At 35.4% G+C, this 21,316-nt stretch overlaps 1 protein-coding gene and 1 long non-coding RNA gene across 2 annotated transcripts in view; one reads left to right on the top strand and one right to left on the bottom strand.

Moving 5' to 3' along the window:
* The window catches only part of LOC100646409 (mannosyl-oligosaccharide 1,2-alpha-mannosidase IA), a 702,484-nt gene that overhangs the window by 296,793 nt on the left and 384,375 nt on the right, over positions 1-21,316 (top strand). The gene's annotated exons all lie outside the window — the stretch shown is intronic.
* The window catches only part of LOC110119253, a 124,996-nt gene continuing 119,704 nt past the window's right edge, over positions 16,025-21,316 (bottom strand). Inside the window, exon 3 of the long non-coding RNA XR_002307661.2 lies at positions 16,025-16,111. This is a non-coding gene — a long non-coding RNA (uncharacterized LOC110119253). The remainder of the gene's footprint in view (positions 16,112-21,316) is intronic.

The following is a 21,316-nucleotide window of genomic DNA, read 5'->3' on the forward strand; positions in this document are numbered from 1 at the left end:
ATTTTAACGTAAAATATAACGTATGATGCAGAACATGATAAGTTAATAATTATCAGAACAGTAGTTGTTTCATATATATTTCCGTAGTTAATAAAAATATCGATATAGAAACTAGAATAACTTATGCAAAAATAAATGAACTTTTACATCGATCTAACACACAGTGGCTATAGAAAAACATTTGCACATAGTCTGATTTTTTATTGAAACATTTTTTTATCATTAATTGATATATAGATGCTATAATAAATACAACGTACAAATATTTGTATCTGATTTTTCCAAACTTTATCACAAATGGCACATTCGTTCATTTCTAATAAATATTCCCATCATAGACGTAAACTTTTACTTCTTGTTACGTACAGTCTCTGTATGCAATGTATGATAAAAACCGAAATAAGTGTCATAGCTGCGAATAGTATTTCAACATAGTGGGATAGGAAGAGAAAATCCTCAACTTTTGTTGAAACGCTACCTAAATGACGATTTAAATTCAAGTTTTTACGTTCACGCGAGAAACATCGGCGAATAGCAAAAGTAGATTGAGACATCGTGGTGGCAGTTTTGTCCGACGTGGAATCGATTAAGTCGATCGCATTGGCACGCTCCTCTTTTAGGCCTGATTCCACTGGCGCTGTTTTTGTCGATCGCGGAGGTCAGCGTTCGCCATAAAGGACGACATCGTTCGCTCGCTTCCCATTGTCCTGCGGCAGCATTTACATCGCGCTTGGAAATCGACTCGTGTCCAAAGTCACGATGTCGATTCTACAGGGCTGTCCACCTATAGAATTCCAGATTTGAAAGTAAAAACTGTTAAATCGTTTCCTGGGTTACGAGTACATATCTAGTAAATATTCGTGCGTAGACTTTACGAAATATGATTGGGATGGAAAACGTGCTTCGTTCGAGGCGAAGAACATTAACGTTACAGCCAAATTAAAATTATTATTTAATCGGAGGAATTTTTTTGAGACATTAACTTTACATCGTCATTGCGATTATTTAGTTAGAGAAACGCTTTAACGTAGAAATTATTTCAGCACTTTCAATTACATACAAGTCGAGCTCCGAAGTCGCTGATTAAAATAAATTAATCATAAATTCATAAATTAGAAGAAACAGAAAGATGACTATAGCTTTATATTCGTATGTGTCTTTTGATATATATGACTATGTAAACAACGTAAATAACTCAGAGTATGACTCAGTTTCGAAAAAGGAAAGAGAGGCATTTGATTCACCATGGTCCTAAATTCACCAATTTATATGTAGCTTAGACTACTCCGACTATCAATTTTTAATTTGTAATCCTTAAATTACGAGCATACGTCAATTTCAAACTTATACAACTGACAATCTGATTATCTTCAAACTTTACCCACAAGTCAATCCATAATTTACATCTTCTAAACGAGCACAGAAACGAGAATATATATAAACGGAAAAGAAAGAAAAAAAGAAAAAAAGAAAAAAAAAATAAAAAAATAAAAAGAAAGAAAAAAAGAAGAAAGAAAAAAATAGAAGAAGAAGAAGAATTTACTCTTCTTTGCAACACACCGTTTCGCTAAGCGCCTCGTAACAACCCCGAAGCGCGCTAACTTCCACGAACTTTAGCGTCTTTCTTTTCGACTCAATTAAAACCGCAAACCCTGGCTCTCGCCAGTAACAATATTTTTAAAGCACAGCAGTGCAGGTGACTGGGGAAAAAGACAAGCAGGGGAAAAACGAAGAGGAGACCGCTCGTTATCAGAATTTTTATTGTCTGAATGTTGAAACGCGAGGTGCTCGAGCCTGGACCAGCCTGTACTCGAAGCTGCCACGACCGGCACCTTTTTCTTGCTTCCTCCATCGAGAACGTCCTCGAGGCTATGGGGTGCCAGGTAGAAGATTCGGCCTCGAGCAAAGGGAAAGGGAGTCCAAGAGATTCTTTTCCCGCGATATCGTCCGGGCTACGACCCTGCCGCCTATTTGTTATTGTAATCTGCATCACTATGGATGAGACACGGATAATGGGATCCCAGGATTTACCAGGCAGCCGGAACTTCTGGAGGAGAAGAAGAAGAAGAAGAGGAAAGAGCGAGAGACGAAGAGAGAAATAGAAGAGTGTGAGAGAGAGGCAGATAAGAAGAAAAAAACGCGAGGTCGGCTCTCGCTCTTTCTCTCCGCGTTTCGTAATCGACACGTGAGAAGATCTCCCGTAAATCAGACTCCGAGGTGGAAACGTTAAAGAGCATGAAAATCGTCCTACGTGTAATTCCTAGCACTCGTAAGTGATAACTTATTGGTCATTCGCTCGGGAACGAATCTCTCCCCTCGGGTTTATACGTTATAAATTGGGTACCATTTTTCTCTTTTTTCGTAACTGCTTTGTGTATTCTGGTCGGGGATTAAGAGTTACATTGATATAAAAGGAGCCGAGTTTTTTTTTGAAAGTTTGTTTTTGAAGCTTTTGTGGTGTCGTAAGAAAAGATTAATTTCAATTTTTTGGATTTTATCGGTGGCGTTATCGAATCGCTAATAACATGAAAATTGTTTCTTGTACTGTTTTCGCCGACAGCTATATAACATCTTTCTCTCTGAAACAAAATTCTTGGTTTTAAGAAGTTTTACTATCAAAATGTGTTGGAGATGCTGGTTGGTCGTGTCGTAGAACTTCGTGGTACGCTGATGGAATGTATCCACTATCCACGTTGCATAATTAATTTCTTCAACTATTCTTGAGAAGTTCCGATTTTGAGAGTAAAAAGAAATTCTTTGATAATCTTCTCCATCTAAAAAATCCCTGATATAAGAACGTACACCCACAACTTACATTCACTCCAATCACTCCGAAAATCTTCTAAGACATAATGCAAACATTTTTCATGCAAATACAAATAAATCTCCGATACTTAGGTATATTCGATTAATATTCCTGTGTCACGATGTTAAACGTGTCTCCAAGACGAGTCACGTAAAACAACGCAACCCATAAAAATCCACTCGATCGTTTCGTAGAGGCATCTGTTTCCATAATCTCAGGAGCCAGTTCAGTTTCCTCCTATCCATCGGAGGAACTATATCGTTGGCGTCGTTAAAGAGACGTTTATTCGCATATTCGATCAATGGTTAAATTACAGTTTGAACTTGGGATCGCGGATTTCTCGGAAGCCGCCCTAATGGTGGCCGGGATAGAGGAGCATAAACTAGTTTGCTAAGAGGCCACCTCCATGCACAGCGGTCGAGCATCTTCTAGCAAACGGCGAAACTGCGCCTCTATTTCATTTCAATGGAGCCTCTGTTATCATAAATCGTGATTTACCGACGTCAGCTATAGATTGGCTTCGGCGCACACGTGCCAGTGAATCGCCCCCTAGAAGCCTCTCCTTCATCGTCTATGCTCACCGAAACGTTCTGTCGAGCTTGCGGATTTCAATGGAGAACGATCTTCTCCGAGTTATATTACGGCTTTTTATTTTTGAACACATATGTGTCCCTCACAATTTATTTTCAACTTCCCCTTTCCTGTTTCTCATTCTAGTTTACTGTTTTTTTTTTTTTTTTTTTTTTTTTTTTTATATAAACCCATAAGTAGTATATTTGATTGGTATTTTTTGTTGTAATTAAATTGTCGAAAAAGTTATTTTAGTTGTTTGCTATTTTATTGTATTCTATTTTCAGCTGTTAACGTGATCCAATTTGGCGAAAGTTCGCTTTGTGAAATTTGAACATTCAAATAAATATTGGGAACGTTAGGGAATTTTTCAATTTACAGATTTGAGAAGTTTTAATGACGAAATAAATGTTGGAAATTAAAGGGGATTTTTTTAGTTCACAGGAATTCACGTTCGAGGAATTTAGGTTTGTTGAATCGCAGGGTAATATTTCATTGGAATCTTTATTAGAGAAGATTTGTAGAAAAATCGAATAAATTAGTTTTATTCAATTTTTACTGCTACATTGTCTGGCGAATTTATCGAACCTTGCTGAATTCAAGGTTTTTGTTTCGTCGTCTGTTTGGGATTTTAGAGTCGAAATGAAGGGAAACCACGGGGTGTAGTAGTTCCCCAAATTCTTCTGGTTTCGTACGGTTGTGAGCGTCATCGATGCGATGAAATGAAATAATAAAATTAGTCACATAATTTATCCGTGGGACGTTAATACTTCCTGCACTCTTGATACCGATAAAAAGTCGCACACAACGCTAACATAAATGTCGTCTCGTAAAATGTCCAGTATCCCGCGTTCTTTGCCTCATAAAGCGAAGGACGCGACGGTTTGGTGTACTGATCAGAGGCACAAGGTCGAAGAGATAACATTTTTATGCATCAGACTTTTGGGAGTTGAGCGTGGAACGCGATGAAAATTCGTGTAAAGGAATGGTTTCGATATTTCCAAGATTTTTATCCCTGTAATGATAGTTTTCTAAGCAGGACTTTAGGCCGTTTCCTTAAATAATTTAGGGTTTGATTAATTTAGAATGTTGAGAAATTTCTCTTTCCACATGAAACTTTGATTCTCATATATCTCTAAACAAGATTACCTAATGGTGTTACTTTATTAAAATCGAGGATTATAATGGCGAAGTGCGAGCAGCACCAAAGAATTATTTCGAAACAATTTTGAAATATTAACATTTATGTAATCAATCTTTCTAACGCGATATATCATTTAGAAAGTTAATGATCGAGCAAGAAAATATCGTAATTTAATCGTTTTAATTTTCTTCGTTTAATTTAATGCGATTTTAATGTGATCTTCCTATCATATTTTTCCACTTACTCGCGTCTTATATTCTCTTCTCGTCAAGTTTCTTAATTATGAAAAACGAATGAAAAAGTTGTGATGGCGAATATTTCTACCTTGTTTTCTCAAAATTAAACAGTTACTTTGTACAACCATATAAAGGCGATACGAAGCTCATCTATTCGAGGAGAATTTTGAATATTTTAAACTCGCATGGGGATATTTATGTCGAAGACAGAACGAGGAATTTAATCGTCTGTTTTTAAAAGAAAAGAATAATAAGAAATGCGGCTTATTCGAACGATACCTAAATCTAAATGGTGTTTCCAGTTCAAAGCTATTCGATATTCGATATTTATGGGTTGGTGTTTCGAGGTTCGATTCGAGTTGAGATGAAGAATCTCAAAAGACGATAGCGGATTCCTACGAATGTTGCTTCGATGGACGTTTCTAAGGAAATCGATTCGAACGCCAAACGCTTTCTGCTTAAGCTGACGTAAATCTTTCTTTGATATATTATTCAGTATATAAAACATCAGCAAATTGAAGTACATATTTTTTTTTCTCTAGTTGTCAATTGTAACATTATTCGCAAGATTACCAATGCATAAATGAAAAATCTGTCAGAAAACTTCCCACGGACGAAGGCAAATGATACGATGTTGGCGATTTACTATTAAAATTACTATTATAGTAGCGATTTACTATGTACTTTTACAATTCTTTTTTCGTGACTTTCTATATAATTCTATTCATACGCGCATTTGGAATTTCGTAGTCCCTTCGCACGTCGTGAGAAACGTCGTAGGTACCTTCGTACACGAGCAACATTTTTTGCCCCAATTTATTATATCCAATGACACATATAATTCTTACTTATTTCATTAGTATTTTACTTCTGTCATAACGAAGCAAGACGAATTTAAACGAACGTCTGGGAATTATACTCGTGTAATTTCATAGAGGCGGAAGAGGACGACGTGCACGTTGAAATTCGCATAAATTAGCATCGCGACAGGTCACGTGCCATCAGTATCCGTTATCCGTGGCATACAGGTGGTGCCGAAATACGTCATAATTTAACCTCTAATCGGATAGCTGAGTGCGCCATAAGTAGTCCTGAGTGGTTTCCAAATGGCTTTCGATCTCTCTCGACATACTTTATCTGGAATCAACGTGAAGTGCCTCGCTTCGATTAGCCTAGAATCTTTCCAATCGTTCGTTCCGATTCGACCATGCTTTCAAAAGCATACTTTTCACATCAGATATTGCAGAAATATATTTATCAATTAGTACCACTTTGAATTTTTATTTTTTATTTTCTTTTTAGTAAAATCGAAAGGCTTGAGCGAACTTTGATAAAATTTATTAATTACTAAGGTGTTAAATACGAATATAATGTATAATGTCCTCTTGGCTGATCTTGAATGTAGTTTGTGCGAAGTGTTTCTTATACACTGGTATGTTAGATAGGTACTTAATAATTTTGCAAAAATGCTTCAAATTGTTCTCTTCGAATCGAGTAATTATCGTCTACGTATCGAATAATAATTTGTGTGACCATAAATTTTTCACTTGAACTGTTTGTAAATTTAAAAAAAAACAGGAAAGAAAGACAATAATGTAAAGTAATATTATCTTTATCTTACGTCGTACTCCTGTAATAAATGAACTGGTGGAAATAAGTATTTCGTTTTCTGAAAACCGAACATTAATCATATGCTTGCGTAATGGAAAAATTAATAATAAATGGAGTTATTCAGTTTGAATTTGAAAAGTAGAAAAATCAGACGAGGGTCATTTACGATCATTCATGAGAATCGCAATTACAAGATTTAAATTTCTGCATGTGTTCACTCACTCGACCGCCAGTTTCTGTAAAACTGTTATTTTTATTTGTTCTTCTTTCGTACATTTTATTCAAATTTTCTTTCGAGAAACTCAGATCCTTCCAGCGTTAAGCAGATTTATAACGACCATTACGTTTTCGCAAATAATCAGACCGACGGAAGAAAAAAGGTATTATAAAGGCAAAATGCAATGGTACTCCATTAACGGCGAGAACGACTGCTTAGCCACCAGTCAAAGAAGTTTAATCTTTCGAGCAACAACATAAGTGATCTACGAGGAAGGCGTTCAAGCGTTAATGATTCTGCATTCTCGACAGGGCGGGGTGCTAAATGACGCACGAAAGAACACAGAAACCTTCCATTTAACCACCCTCGTCGTAATTTCGTTTCGAATAGTTTGAACAACAGCGAGAGCGAAACGTGCTGCTAATTTGTTTGTGCCAACGCTGCAATCATCAGTATTCTTTGATTGCGATTCGTATAATTTATAAATGGATAACAGCTCCGAAGTAACTGGAAGAGTCTTAAATAATTGTTCAGGCTTAAGATATAATCTTGTATAGTACCCATAATGTATTCTAATTATAGCACAGCGTTTTAAGTAAAAGGCGATAATGCAAGTATATGAATTTTATGAGAGACGAATAATTTGATTTATTGTACTTCCTTTATAATTTATTATTATTTTTTTTTTTTTGTTAATTTTACGTTCCAAATTACTCATTTTGTTCTATTCAACGTCATATTTTCGCTCATAATAGTACAGCACAGATGGTTACAAGAAAGATAAACTGATTTATTATTCTAATTTATTTATTATTCTTCTTTTATTATTTCTTGCATTTCTCCATTTTAAACACATTTTTTTTATTCGAAATCTTTTCAAGCTCATGATTTTACTCCGTCATCCATCTTCCTATTCAAAGACTTGTACACTACCCAATTTCATAGATGACCCATACGCAAATTGACGAATTTGCAAACATATTTAACGTCTATTTTATTCGTTTTATACGAAACATTTTGAAATTTCATTAGCACCGTAATGATACTTAACTATCCTGATTGGATCGGTCGAAATACTTGTGAAAATATCTATAGGAAATACAGGACAATTTATTAAATATATATTATATTAAACGACGATCGATCATCGACTATATTAATAAAACTCAGTAGGAATATACGTTTGTAATAAATATTCTGTAATTTCTATGTATTATACATTTTCAATTGGTTTCAAATTCAATCAGTATTAGCATGTTTCACAGATTTCATTGCAGTGCTAATGAAATTTCAAAATGTATGATATAGCATACTCGATATATATATACCAAACTTTTCTATGATACGTATTCAAACACTTCTGTGTGTCACTGTGGATGGACATCAGGTGGAGAACCAAGAGGTACGTACGTTTCAGCATGGCTAACAGAATTACGAGGTTGGTCCCGCGGGACACGCGAATTCGATTCCCGTGGCGCAGTCCTTCGTGTTTATCGGCTGACCAGATTCCTGACGTGACAGCGGTACTTTAACATCGTTTCTCCTAGTGTACCGTACGTGGGATCGCATACGTTTTGACACGAGCACGCATGGGACTCGATAATCCGGCGTGGACGTCACGCGCGATTCCTCGCGAATAGGATCGAGTCCGCGACCACTTGAGAAACCCGTATATGATTCTCTCTCCCTCTCTCTTCCTCTCTCTCTTACTCGCTTGACCACCATGAAAAATCCGCTAATGGAATCGTTAAGCTTCAAAGAGAGTTCCTTGTCGCGTACTTGACCACGAATGATAGGATTAAGTTCAATCTTATAAGTCCGAATCAAATTAGTTATGGAACACTTGTAGAAACCTTTTATGGATATATTAGGTTTTACAGAAAATTTGTATGGTTTCGGACAATAAATATTTAATTCTATATTTGGTTTAGATGGAAGTTTATTATATATATTATATTTATTAGTTAGTTTATTATGTTATATTATATTTATTATAGATCTTCGCCAAACAATAAATAATTCGGACAAATATTACACCTCCTAGTTTTAGTTGGATTTTAAATACAGTAATGAAGGAGAAATATTCAAAATTGTCGATAAAAGCATTTCATAGTTGAAAGAATTGTTAGTGTGAAAAGTATTGGACAACTGTTGGAACATTCTATTTCATTGCATTAATAATACAACGTGTTATTCGTCTATCATTTATCTTGCACAAAACGTTTTTAATATCACAGAATTAAATATCTTGCGAGCCTGCGAATAAAATTTGGAAATATTTACTAGTAAATGCAACAGAATCTTTCTAAAAAGTAATCACGAAATTGCAATTTATGACTAATAAATTGTACACGATAAAAATTGACTAAGTTTATCGTGAAATGTTTTATAAACTTATAAAATTGATCAAATTTATCAATACACGGTATAAAATAAAATTGACCTCATTGAAACGTGTTAACTACGAACTTTTGTAAAAATTTTACACTGAACTTGAGTCCATTGCGCGATCGCTTTGAAGCTATTCGCGACGTTCGACGTTGATAAAAAACATTGGAAATTCATCTCAACGTTTGATTCCCCTTCACTGGATTTCATTTTTCAACGAGTTTTATTATAACTATGCACTTTGTATTAGAAAAAAGTTATTTCTGCTTTGAGCTTATCGTCCGTGCGAAAAAGGCTTTCGTTTGGAAGAACTTGGCCGTGGGTATATAAAGGATATTAAATGGGCTTGGTAATTAAAATTTCAATTAACTGAGAAGAAAGATTCCTGTTTAGTCGCAAGAAAATCGGTTCCGAGGATTTCATGAACAGGCTCTTTAATGGCCGCATAGTAAGTTGATTAATTAAAGTTTTCGAGTGAAACGGAAATTTTCGGTTGTTGAATACTATGTATAGAAATATATATCAGTATAATTGTTCTTATAGTTGTAAGTTATTATAAAAACGTTATTTGAATTGATATCAATTTATGTTTAATTAGAACTTAGCATGTTCGAAATGTTCCATTAAAACATTAAAGTTTCATAGTATTCCGTACTTATCTTCGATAAAGATACCTAAATAAATTACGAAATGGATCAATGAAATGGACAAATAATTAAATAAATAAATGTTTCGTTTCTTTTGCTATCGGTGTAGTCTTCCTTGTCGATGTGAAATTATCTTGGAAAAGAGAAAGTCAGGCTACTCTTATTATCGAAGGAATCCCGGTCCAATGGCGCCGGTCTCACGTGTACATAAAAATCCTCAAACTTAATTTCGCACGTACACAGCCCGAACTGGTTAATCCCATGGCATAGTACCCATGGGAAATTAAAGTGGATGATTGATACAGACAAAAAGAGGAATTAAGACGCGACCACGCGCGGCTTTGCGTTGGTAACTATCCTGCCTCGAGAAGTTACTCTTTTCTTTCTCTTTAATCTTTCTTATATCGACTGGCTGCCGTTCTCTTTAACCGAAATCAAAGGACAAAGATTCCTTCTCCGTTTGTCGAGTAATTCCTCTTTAAATTCTTTGTGAAGAACGTTTTCAAAAGAGATGGATTTAATTTGATGGTCTTTTAGAACGTGTAATTTAACAAGTTTGAAATCAAGAAAATTGCTTTTGACAAATCTTTTCTACGATGTATTTGTTCTATCGTTTGCTGAAAATATCTTCCGGAGAATATCCTAAAAGATTTTTAGATACAGCGATGTTAAGAACCGTAATCATTTTCTTCTCAGAAAATTCTGAAACATCTTACCGTCTCTTGGCAACAATAATTCCAGCAGATATGGACAAATATATTTCTACTTCTTTCTATGTCCACATTTTAAACGAAGAATCTGTAGCATCTGAACCTTCAAACAAATTTCACATACGTATGACTTAATACCACGAAGGCCTGGGATTTTTACGAATGCGTCGCATTCAGACGAGAAAAGCAAAACGCTGTAATTAAGGGAAGATTTTCACGCAACAAAAACGATCAATTGCTAATAACTCCTCGCTATAAATAGTCCCGGAATTTCTATGAGTCTGGCTGTCCCACCCACTTTTGTTAGCTGGCTTTTCACACGGACGACCCTCCATCCTCTTTCGTGTCTCTTTTTCAACCTTTCTTATACTCTTCCTTCTTTTGCTTCTTTCTTTTTCTACTCTCCTCCTTGGTCGTCTATTCTTCTGGTGATAGAAGGGCGACTGGGTTACGGAAAGAGGATCCGGACGTAGCTAAGTACGAGACTCTTCGCGTATAATGCGAAGGACACTTATGCGACAGGGAAGAATTCTCCCTTCGTTTCACGTTTGTATCTGCATGATCGGATGCATCGTTCATAGATCGATGGACCAAAAATAATAAATCTTCTTGTCATTTGAGACTTCTGTGCAACACCGATCGATATACTTGGGAATATTGATATATCGGGAATATTATCGAGTATTAGGTTATTCGAAAAGTTTCTTTCGTTTTATAAGGAAATAATAGACGCACGACGTTTTTTGTTTTATATTATTTTGTCGAATTACGTACGATCCATTTTGTTCTGTTAAAATAAACATCGCGACATTTCACAGACTTGGTTTCACGTTTGTATGAAGCTACTCCGTTGTAAAAAACACATTTGCGGAAGAAAGATACTTTTCGGACAACCTAATATATCATCGAATATAGCTGGACATAATGTTGTTGAATGTATCATTGAACACAGCTGGATATAATATCGTTAAACATATAACTGAAACGAACAGCGACCAATTTAAAAATTTACTGATAATAAGGGTGCTTCTTCATCGAATAACGAGATGAGAATGGAAATTCTGGAACGGGACGTCCGTGACGTGGAAAAGTACGATATAATCGCGAGCTGGTTCCCGGAAAACAACGTGGCTAGTAATTCAGCGCGTGTTTTACCGTGTTTATACTGTGTTCCACTGGAAAATTGTTCCCGGCGGGTGCATCGCGAACGACGCCACGCCGAGAGAAAAGAATACGGCGTGGGAAATCATGCGAATATTTTATGGCACATAAAAGCGTTGAACAGTTACAGCCTACTTGTCCTACACCTCGGTGTCGTAAAGCAGCTATTAAAAGAATCATGGCCTATGAACGGCTGCTCCTCAACGGGGATATATTTTTTCATGGAAGTGAACCTTTAAGAAACCTTATCATCTCGCCTCGCGTATTTCGCTTTCTTACTTTTGTTCTCTCGATTGTAAAATTAATCGTATCGAGAAATTTTAAACCGTTGAAGCGGATGACGAGTGTTAAATTATCGAAACCATTGCGTGTCTCATCATTGTCGAAATCACCGAGTGTCTCTTATTGGCAGTTTATGAATTTCTCTTTCCTCGGTGAAGTAATTAAAGAATGTATGTTAACGTTAGAATTATCAAATCAGTGAAAACGACTGGTAGTAGAGTTTTTGTTTCGGCAATCGTTACAGTTATGTAAGTATTTTTAGTAGAGTTAATATTCACTTTTATTGCGACAACGAAAAATTGAAGAATCCTCAATTCCAAGAAAGCAATGCATCATTTTAAATTGGAAACGATATGATGTCTATAATAGTAAAGTGAAATTACACATGTGTATCTGATAGCAGCCATCAGAGTGTTAAATATTAAAAGTAAAAATTTTTCTCATTCTATCCAGTTAATATTACATTTTATTATGAGGAATAAATATTTAAAAATGTAGCTTTGAACATTATAAAAATATCCTTCATTATCGTTGCTTGAAAACTTTGAAAATATAAACAAGTACATGAAAATCCGCGGTCTAATTATCAGAAATAGATTTCTATCCATCCGATCCTCTATAGATTTAGTAGCGCATTAAGCTTCGTGTTATTAGCAAATTAACCACTGAGAAATAAAAGAAGCAAAAGATAAATAAATAACGTAAGGCTTTTACTCCAATTATCTCCCGTTCCTTGGCCCCTTGGTATCGTTTAAACGATCGAATTTCATGAATTTCTGTTTTAGCATCCTCGTAAATTCCACCACATAAATAATTTCCCAACGCTGGCTGTTTTCATAATTAATGACTCACCCTGTACAGCTTGATCAATAGTTCGAGGATTCATAATTTCGGGCTTATTAACGCGCGACCCTTTATTATCGAGGTGAAATGTATGCATGGCGCGCGCCTGTTTCCCCAAAGCGACGAAAAAAGAAAAGCACTGTTGAAAACCAGTCCGCTTCCAACTCCGACACACCTCCAATTGGCCGATAATAGAGAATTGTGGATCACGATACATTATCGAGCACCAAATGTTACCAGTTAATTTGTTCTGGGCACGTGGCATAATTTACACCGTAATATCTTGCATCATTTTTTACCAAAATTCCGACAAATTGTTCGTTTTGTTGCCGTGTGCGCGTTTCATATGATATAAGAAATTTTTTTTACATTACGGCGAATCTGAAATATACAAAATATGATTGATATTGATAATATTTATTTACGAGATATTTTTATAAAATTCTGTACTACTATTCTTCTTAAGAAGATAATTGCAAGGTAATTTTATAATACACCGCTTCAAACAATTAGAAGATCGTCCTTTATGTTAGTCCGATTTTTATGCCCATTTCTTGGTCTGTTAATTTTTTCAATAATTTTCTTCAAATTAACTTTTGATCACTGTTTGATAGGAATAATATATTAATCTGTCAAACCTATAGAATCTCTCGACCTTTGTTTCTTCGGTTAATGCGATAGTACATTTACAGAAACGATTGTTTAATCGTTTTCAACAACATAGTTTGCAATTTTTCCAAAACTTTTTACATTACCCAATATTTTTGAAATAGATAGTTTCTGAAATGGATAGTCATTTTTCAAAACGTATGTATCTAGCAGCAATACAAAAGTTTAATTGAAACATTCAATTTAGAGGAATTCGGGAGTATGCGGGTTAATTGAAGTGGAAGTTTCTACATATTGGATTTTCCACTAACTATAGACACGACTGATAATAAACGATAAATGAAGTAAAATTGTAACTATGTATACGTTGATCGATTTTATAGTAGCAGTACGTAAACTGTGCCAAAGTTCACAAGTTGATGACATATTAACGAGTACAAACAAGTCTTCACTACCTTGTTACGGAATCTTCAGACTATGCATTTAAACTATCCATCGGAAGCCTTAGCAGCGACATTTCACAAGTATACTCATTTTTAGATATCGCGACTCAAATTGACTGTCATTTTCCTATAAATTAAAAAAAAGATACCTTTCTTATTCCATGCATAAATTTTCGCCAAATTAATCTTCTTTCAACAACGAGCACAAAGAGTCGTTTGAAAAGATAGTAGTCATATCTAATCGTCAATCAATCTAATCTTGTCGATACAAATTTTGACAAGGACATCTTAAACAAAGACCTTTTTCTTCTAATATAATTCGTATCGTTACACATTTTTTATCCATAAGAAAATAAACAAGAATTTCATCAATAAACTACAAACTGGCAAGAATAAAGAAATATCTGAATATTTTTTAACGATAATATATCTCTAAAGAGTATAATTTCAAGAAACAGCAAAAAGCCATTCGCTGGATTAATCGCCTGCCGATAAAACAACCCTTGATGTTCATCCCTTACGTGACCGACCCTCGTTCGGTCCTGCATCACGGGACAAGCAATCTCATTTTACAAAAAGCACATTGGACACGAGTTAAATTTGCATCGCCACTGTGAAAGCCACGTGAAACGGAATCGAGGCCAGAAACGCGGCTTTTTTTTCTAACGAGGGAACGGGATGGTGAAGATTCTCGAGACGTCGATTAAATTCCGTAGAAGGAGCGTTCTTTCCATGGAACGGAGGGTACATATATACCGGAATCATTTTATCATTTTATACGGGCTGGTAGAAGTGCCTGGTTGAAGGGTGGAGGAGCTCGGCGGCGGCTGCGGGGGTTGAAAGGACCAAGGAAGAGGGTCGATGAAAAAGGAGAGTGCCGCGTAAAATGTTCGAGGATATAAAACTCTTTCGGTGTTGGAAGTTATACCCATTAAAGATTAATAAACCATCAAGGTGGAAAAGAGCCAAGATGGTGGCCGTTTCCGGCAGTCAGGCGAGAAAGAAGTAGTTCGTAGGAATTAAGAAAGAGGACTTTCGAGCCTTTACTTCGAATGCCTCTTACGTTGGTTACTTCTTTCTTACATTTTCTTTTACAAGTTTCTATTTTTGTGATTCGAAATAAGGTGAGAAATATGTCTGCTGTAGTGTTTCGTTATGTATATAATATAATGAAAATTAATGTAATAAATTTATAAAGATTAAATTAATACTTAAGTGAATTCTACACATAAAAATAATAAAAAGGGGTTCACATAAACGTATTCTCTATTTGACCATGTTTTTCAGTTATAGCGAGTTCATTCTTTAAAACGTTGTATCCGTATACGTTCGCATTTCAGTGATCTGATACTTACAATCAGTGCTCTAATGACATACGTGAGATACTAAGCAAAGCGTTTACGGAATTAGAGTAGATACATAAATTAATGTTAGATAATGAGTTTTGCTTAGAAATAGGTAGGTAAAGTTAGTTCAATTACTTCCATCTTTCAATAGAATTATTGCAACATAAAACTCGCTATAACTGGAAAACAAATAAAGCATATATTTCTATAAAGCTTTCTCGTTATTTTCGTGCGAATAATCCAAGGTGGTTCTTCGATGCCATGGGATATCATCCTGTATTTAAAATATTAGATTTGAGATTTTTTAAAGAAGTACTAAAATATATTGAAAAATGTGAAGGATGAGAGGAAATATTTTAGCTAAAAATTGAAAGATATTGAGAAATCGTTTGACGTTTATTTGTCGATCGTATTTAAAATTACTTATGACGGCATAATTTACTTCACTTTACTTTTCATACGCACCGTATATTATATACATAAATGAATATGTAGCAAGGTTACCGAGGTATGATTAATTTTCGTGATATGTAAAATGGAATCGTTATAGATCGCATTTGTATATTAAGTTGTTTCACGCCATTAAACGGCACAATAATTCATCGTGCCGTATTGAAATTACACTCGTTATGAAAATTTTCTACAATTCAACAACCCCAATGGATTAATTCTCGATTAAATTTTCAATTCTATCTCGAAATCCTGTTCCCTAAAGCGGAAAATATTAATTGGCTAACGAAAACACAGCGATTAACTTGTTAATTCTTTAATTACGCTAAATACAACGTAAATTCGATTGTTGCGTGTTTGCACGTCGGTTCGAATCGAGCCGTGTTAAAAAGATAGAATTTGTCTGTTAATGGCTACTAATATATCAATTTATATCTTGAATGGGAGAGACTGAATTATGGGAAATTGAGGTAGAATATACACGGTGAATAAAGAGAACAGATAAAGGGAGAAAAGTGTAAGTTGGCTCGCCGCCAGATATCCTGAATTACTTACTCTTCTCACTTCTTTCTCCTCTTGCTTTCGGAGCCTTTGTGTCGACGACTTCGATCAGAATAATGAACAGCTTCAAATTCCCTTTTGAAAGATCTAGAAAATTATAAAATATCTGTCATAGGGTTTTTTACTACGTAGTGACTGACTTTTTTCTCCAGTACTTTGTTCATTTATGTGCATTATCTTTTTATATTTACAAACCGTATTCTTTTATCCACGAGATTATTTTATCTTATTTTATTGATTACATTGTGCTTTAAATAATTCAAGGGAATCGTGTCAATCGAATTTCCACATCCTCTCTTCGACGTCCACTATCAATCTGTTGATACGTTTCTTTTTTAACGATTAATTATTATTAGAGATTCACTTAATTAAAGTGAATCTCTATTGTCGTATTACAGAAATAAAATGTCAATCTATTAAGTCTGTGATATTTCCTCGCTTCCGTTCGCGTGGTTAATGCAGTAGAACCGTCCATATTATTATAATATTTAATATAATTACTATAATACTACATATACTATTATTACTAGAATGCTTAATATAATTACTATAATACTATATATGCTATTATTACTAGAATACTATAATTCTTCCAGCAGTGCGTTTGTGTATTACATTCTGTGTAAAATATTTATCTTTTTGTATTTCAGTCATAATTTGTGCCGCGGCATTTCACCTATACAACATTTATTTAACGATATAACAGATTTATATAGAAATTTAGCGTAAGTTTCATGACAGGATATTATATTTTCTTGTTTGATATCATGCAGTTGTCATAAACTAGAACCACGCAGAACTATATAATCATCAGAAAATACGTAATGTGTAAAGATATTACGTTTACTATATAAAAAATCTATATTTTACATGATACCTGGCATTTATTATCTTCGCTGTTAATTATATTTATTTCTCTATGTCTCGTTATATTTTTCTCATTATTAATAAAACGTCTCGCACTTCGATATAAAAATTTGTTACTGAAAATATGAAACCCTCCATAAAAAAGGAAGCCACAGAATCCGGCCGGTAACGACAATTTCGATTGTTTTATAGCAACAGTCTTCTGCGTGGACAATGAGTTCAGGCTTGCTTCGAGGATTTATTGATAATCGCGTGAATGAAACGAGGAACGAGGATCGCGAATAACAATTTCTCGATGCCTGGCACGCGCGACGGGGTATGGGCGTTGAAATTATGATGGGAAAAAGGCCGTGATGGGATTTATTTCGTATCCACTTTTATCAGGCAAATTGGATTCGGAAAACGCGCCGCGCATACGTCACGCGATTCGCGATAACGCGATTTTCGATTTGTTTGCGCACACCTGCGACGATGCACACCTCTCCGCCACGGTTCGAACGGTGTTAATGACTTTATTCGACGATACAACGGCCGTGGAATGCCGCAATTTTCAATCGTTCCCACCTAATGAACCTCCGCGACCAACAATCTCGATAAAATTTATCGCACGAAATCTGTTACCTACTATGGAGGTTGAAACTTTAGTGCGAGCGGAACCTTCCTGATGAAAATTGACGAGGATAGCAACGAGAAAATGAGAAACGGAATTATCAGTTGGTTTGCGATGTTTGTCGTGAAATTTTGCAGGAAAATTTACCGTTTAATTTAATGGTAATATCTGTACGCATTCTTGTTTCTGATTTCTTTTCAATTGTTGTCGACTGTTTTCATGAACTTGGCTTTTGAAAAATTTTTACTCATTTAATTATAACGTAATTTCTCTCCATAACGATATTCATTCTTTCGATTCCGTATTTCACGAACATCTTCAAATATTCACGAAAACTAATAATACTCATTAATTGACAAAATACTCCGACCATATAAATTCCTGCTTAATTAAACCATCCGCTATGTAGATTCTATGCAAAACACACTGCTCAAGTGTTTATGTAATTACCTATTAAAACCCAGAATGTTATATACATACATATAAATCTATTAACAGTAACCATTGATTTCTTGAAGTTTCATATTCCGCATATTACGTGATATTTATATTCACAGGAGTTTGTACGAGCCGCTGTACGTAATGAAACAAGTAAATTAAGAGGACAGTGGCCGGCTTTCGAGTCGAATTAGAGGATTAACGAGGCAGCGCGGCGAGCTTCATTTAGAATTTCGATTTCGAATCACCGCGTCTGGAGACCGGTGAGCCCGTGTCATTAGCAATCGTAAAGTACGTGACTGGAACGAGAAAAATTGCCCGTGAAATTCGAGCTTTGCGTGACGACGTTAAGATCTTCGTTCCCAGATCCGTGAAGAGAGGGAACGACTATCAGACGATGAATAAAGGAATGCGCGAGTTCCAAGGTGATGTTGTTTTAAATTGTCTTCTCGTGCCCGGGTAACGATCGACAAATACGGGAATCTCGAAGAAACACGCGTTTCCAAAATGGTAAAAAGTTCGTAGAATCGTAGCCACATGCTTCTTTGTCATTTTTGTAGTTCTAAGAAATATCGTGACGAGTGCGATGTGTACTAACGTATAAAATAAATGGAAATTGGTGGCGAGATTCGGTCAAGATATGACGTCTAGCGCGCGATAAAGTACCCTTAATGGACAGCAATCTTAAAAAGAAAAGTAAGAAATAAATATAACGCAGCTGCATAAAACGATACGATAGAAAATAACGTAAGAATCGAAGAACTTTATTCGGGGATAAATTTGATCAAAAAATGAAATGGAATATCGAAGAACATATCCTCAATCGCAATACTTCCTAATCTTTTAATTAATTCCGTACTGATACATTATAAAATAAATAGGACGTATATGTATAAAAAGTAATATCGTTTTTTAATTTGGACCTAATCGAAAGTATAAAGTCTATATGTCGGAAAGTACTGTCGATCACCATATTAGGAACTAAGATATAAAAAATAGAAAATAGATTTTATCCAAATATAAATTTGGTGAAATACTAAGCACTTGAATGTTTTAAACTAATTTGTCGTTGGTATAAAATGAATTAACAGCGACATCCACGAGAACATACGAAATAGATGTAATTTGTAATAACAGAATCTGAAAGAAATATCCATTAATTAGAATAGAAATTTATTTGAATCGTCAGAATTATTTGCATCGAACAGCGATTAATATTACAATACCGTTAACCGAAAATTAAATTGATCCCGTTTTAGCGGTCGTATTTTATTAAAAATAATATAACTGAAAAATTTTAAGTACGTATTCTTGTAATTCTTCCTTTTCCCCTTCGTTGTCGCAAACAGCTACGAAGGTCGAGAAGAAAGCGGACGACCGCGGCTCCACAGGGGCCAACAAATAACTTTGTCAGGGAATCGCAGTCTCCGACGAGAAATATTTCGCGGATTACCGTGGCGTTCGGCCGAAAGCGGAATTTATACAGGAACTTCGGGCAAAAGTGTCGTTCCATGAGGTAACTTTAAGTGGCCTCCTTTGCCCTTTCTCTTAACCTGTGTGTATCACAAAACGTCACAAGACGGAGGTCGAGGAAAACTTCTAAAAGAGAAGAGAAGAGTTTCAGGAGAAGAAGGCTTGAAATGGAGAAAATATTCGATGCAAACTCAGAATTGGTAAAGACAGTAAGAAAGGTTTTGAGGTTACGAGGAGGATGAAACATTTTGTTTTATCTATTTATCACTGTAGGCGCTATAGTATTTTACTATTTTTTTTTTCGCCATAATCTAGCACGAACCAATCTGGTTATAACGATAAACTTATTATTTTCCTAAAAAAATCATAATCGATTTCGATTTTTAGAATTTCTATTTATTATTCAATAACTTTTTTATTTTATTAATTCTAAGAATGGTTCTTGTAACAAAAATGAAATTAGTGATTTTCCGATCTTATAGATTGCCATAGTTCGTGCGGTCTACTGATCTGACAAAGTCAGGATAGCTACGCCCTGATAAAAGCGGAAATCCAGAAAAGAAAGGAAGCTCTTGTCGGAGAATTCGAGAAAGCGTACGGAAGCTGGACTGTAATTAAAACAGAAATGAAATTATACTCGCCGCGTCTCGGCGTTAATTAATTCGAAGGGGAGACGAGGAAGACGGCAGTTGGCGAACCCGAGAGATAAAAGAGCGGCAATAATATCAGCCAAGAACTGTTGGCCCGGTTAAGTGTGTCGTATTTCAGGTTTCACGGCCTGCCATGGATACCCGCGGTTTCGAAATTTTACCACCGACACGCTGGATCTGACTCGAAACGATCGAGTTCGAGAACGTATTTACTTTTGTGAGACCATTGCGTGACGATAAATTGAATGTGGGTCAGGAAGAGTTCCAGCAAGAATGAAGAACCAAGAAATTTAAGTATTACGTTAGTGCATATGAAATAAAAATTTAATCGCACGTAGTTTCCTTCAAACATCATATAATTAATTAAAGCAATTCCTTTAAAACATCGTATATTTAGTCAAAGTAATTTCCGTTTGCTTTAATACGATCTCAACATCCAATATACATAATTTCTAGAAAATTTCTTCGTCTCTGAAATAATTGACGATTAATGGGCAAGCTTCTTAGAAATAACGTTTTATATTCACAGACTTAATGATATTCTGAAAACTATTTTGCCAAAAGTACGTCAATAATCAAAATATCCTGCGTCATATAAAATGTCAAATATATAATCCCCAACAATAAAATAGAACCTCTAATCCTCTTAACTTAACTTTCCACCCGTGCTTATCGTAAATCTCCATTAAACGATAAAATTTCACCCAACAAATCATCCCAATAATAAAATCCTACATCGACGCAGAGCAAATATAAACTACGAGTTGTCTTCCGATCTAGAAGAGAAATCAGCGTTGAACGTCGAATAAACGAGATTCTCGTCGTTTCTTGGTAACGTTGAAAAGCATTGTCGACGAGAGGGAAAGTGCACATCTGCTCAGGGCGAACAACTAACACAGAGGCGATCGTTTAAAGGCAACATTTTGAAGCGAATTAGCGTCGAAAGATGCTCGACATTCGACGAGCAACGTTTTCGCCCGGTCGGTCGTCCGTTATCATTATCAGACCGATTCGCTAATTGATTTATACGGTTTAACCATGGAAAGGGATGAAACGACTGCAGGATTCACAGTTGAGCGACTTTATCGTTTATTTATCGTGGTGCATCCGGCCAGATCGGAAATATCCGTCGATATTGAAATTCAAAACGGAACGAGCACAAGCTTTGGTATTCATTATAACGAAGGAAATTGAGAGAGCAGGGTGCCGATTAAGTTCGCGACCGATAATTGTTGATTGGATTCTGTGTGCACG

The sequence above is a fragment of the Bombus terrestris genome, chromosome 4, assembly GCF_910591885.1.
Source record: "Bombus terrestris chromosome 4, iyBomTerr1.2, whole genome shotgun sequence".
NCBI lineage: Eukaryota > Metazoa > Arthropoda > Insecta > Hymenoptera > Apidae > Bombus > Bombus terrestris.